The 2,984-nt window shown below is 49.5% G+C and overlaps 1 pseudogene; it reads right to left on the reverse strand.

Annotated features, from left to right (window-relative positions):
* Positions 1-2,421: 2,421 nt before the first annotated feature.
* On the reverse strand, positions 2,422-2,627 carry LOC146044465 (U2 spliceosomal RNA; annotated as a pseudogene).
* Between the last annotated feature and the right edge of the window lie 357 nt (positions 2,628-2,984).

Here is a 2,984-nt window from a genome sequence, read left to right on the forward strand (position 1 = left end):
CCGCATACTTTCGGATCGCGTCTTTACGGCGTCTGCGCATGCGTGGAGAACGCTACGCGCATGTGCCACGCCTTGACTCCGTACCTGTTCGGGCAAATCCCGTACAAAACTGTTCACCGCAATCATTCGGGAAATATGGGCGTATTATGGGCGTCATGCGGAATGACACATGGGCGTAGTTTCAAAGTGGGCAAAACGGGGCGGAAACATGGGCGGACACGGGGGAGTACACTTATGTTGGGGGGCGTACATTCGGATAGCACTCCGAATGCACGCGAACAAAAAGGGAAGAAATGTGCGGTGTCCAAAAGGCCACTATTGCTTTGCGGACACCACTCGTTCCTGCGGGAGGCGAACGGACCGCCTAATGACTACAAGCATTAACACCTGAACCCAATAAAATCGACTCCTTTACTCATTACTCACTAATAGGACGCTTGTCAGTGCTTTAATTGAAACCATTGCACTTCAATTGCTGTAAGGGTTAATGTGTGCAATGCATGTGTTAGGCATGCTTGTAAGGATATATTGGCATCTAATTGATTCCATTTCCAAATAAGCAATTTTTTAAGAGGATAGGTAATTGAATAAGTGGGTCATGTGATGTATTGCAGAATATACATAATAGTGGGTTGTTTGGCGTAAATACTCCGCTTACGGGCGGTAGCACCGCTTGGCTCCCGTTCGGATGCGGTATTCCCGAGCATACTCTGTAATACTCTGTAATACCGTGCAGAATCGGAGTGTTTCCCCCGCACACGCATGGTTTGTATGTCGTCCGTAAACACGCCCTGTTCTTAAAGAGTGAGTCCGTCCGAATGCGGAGGACACGTGGGCGTTTCTACGGACGATGGCCGCACGCGGCAGAACACCGTGGCGTGCGGACCGCTCCGTAAGAATGCGGGAATATCCGCACCGATCAGAATAAGGACCATTGAGAGAAGCTTGCAGACTAAAGTGAAGCCTGAATACTTAAATCACTTGTGAGTTTGAAACAGAAGCAGGTGAGTTAGAATACAGAAAAAGGTGAGTTTGAACACAAAAGCCTAAATACATATTATTGTTATTACCATCAACAACTCAGAGACGTGCGGTGAGGTAAATGGCTGAGGAGTCCCTGGCAAGTACCAGAGCCATATATGCACAGAATATATGAGCCCAGGGATACATGCCGGCATTATACACATGTACAGCAGTATAAATATTGCTGGAGATTTGCTCAGTTTTGATAAGAGATGTGCAGAAAAGGTAGCCAGGTGAGGCACTGCCTCACCTGCCATAGACTTTTTACTCCAGAGTTTTGACTATAAAAATGATTAGAATAATAAAAATAAGATTTTTTTTAGAAATTCTTTGTATTTTTGACATACTTTATAAATTCAAAACGCTGGTATATACGTTAGTATGACAAGAAACTCAGAGGTGTGCTCCCTACCACCAGTGCTGTGCCTAAACACGTGCATAGGGGGTCGTGCGATCGAGTGTTTCCCCTAACCCCTCTCAACCATAAGGCCAAAGAGGGGAAAATAGGGATCGGTGGGTCCTCTTCGCCGAAGCTTAGAGAGACCCTCTTTCCTCAACCCCCGGAAGGGTTAGGGCGGTGGGTGCTCTGCACACGAAGGTTTGGAGAGACCCGCATTAGACTTCCCTCCGCCATGCAGCTCGGGGTCGTCCTCGAGGGGATGGAAGCTCTCCCCAAAAGGATGAGAGCTTCGGCACATTGGGGAAATGGAAGGCCCATACTACCCCAAAAAAGTGACAAAACTACAAAACACAAGGAACGTGAAAAGTGACGAACGTGAGAGGGGAAGAGGAATAAATAATAAAGATACCCCAGCCAGAAGGCCGGGGTGGGGGTGTGAAAAATTGTCCTACCCCATCCAAAAGGACGAGGTAAGGACGTGCAGCGCTACCTGAAGGGAAGTGCGCAGTGCAAGTGCTTACTAGTGCATGGTGATTTTGGGATCACCCGTGCATGTTCGGCACCCCCGAGTTTCCCCGGGGGCACAGTGCAGCCTCGGACTCCAAGCAACCGACCGATCAGCGTCCGACCAAGTGTTTCTCTGCTCCCATCGTAGGGCACTTTCCAGCCCCTGGCATGGGAATGGGTACTCCACTGGGCTTTTCGAAAGACTCCCTTAGGGGCTGCAACCCCCTCGGAAGAGCAATCTACTCAGTCTCAGTGTTTCTCCGATCCCAAGGTTAAGGTACTAAGCTGGGCCTTTCGCGGTCTCCCCATCAGAGGCTACGAACCTCTGGAACAGGAGCCATCTACTCAGTCCCAGCCTTTCTCCACTCCTTGGAAATGGATACTAGACTGAGCCATTCGCTGTCTCATCCTTTGGGGAATACGAACCCCGTCAAGAGAGTCAAACTACTAGGCCCAGTGTTTCTCCCCCCCTCTTACCAGTGGGTTTACGGAAACAACACCTCCTACCACTGGCAGAGGTGAAGGTACTCAGCCAGACTTTTCACCACTCCCAGGCAAAAAAGAGGGGTCCCACACCCTCCGCCCATCAGAGCAGCTACTCAGTCCAGCCTTTCTCTATTCTCTGCCAGGCCCAATCCGTACCCACTGATAAGAACAGATACTACATTTGATCTCAGCCAAAAGGCCGAGAAGTGATTAAAGTTTTATTTTTAATGGGTGTCAGTGTGTGTTTATTTAACTATTTCTTTTACTGTGGAACTAAAAGTGCCAGCCGGCCCTTTAATGCCCCGCATGCTGGGACTTGTGGTTCTCCAAGTCCCAGCATGCGGGGTAGGCTTGCTGGCACTCATAGTTCCATGGTATAAGACAATAGTTTATCATCTATTTTTTACACAAAATATCAGCTCGATGCCCAGGGGCATCGAGGACAGCCCCAGGCTGCAGCATGGGCAGGCAAGTTCTGGAGGGGGGTCCCACTCCCCCAGGACCCTTGCCCATGCTGACCGGTCAGGTAGATGAATGCTTTGGTCGGGGGGGACTTGTATAAAAAGTC

This window comes from Crinia signifera, chromosome 19, assembly GCF_055691185.1.
Source record: "Crinia signifera chromosome 19, ASM5569118v1, whole genome shotgun sequence".
NCBI lineage: Eukaryota > Metazoa > Chordata > Amphibia > Anura > Myobatrachidae > Crinia > Crinia signifera.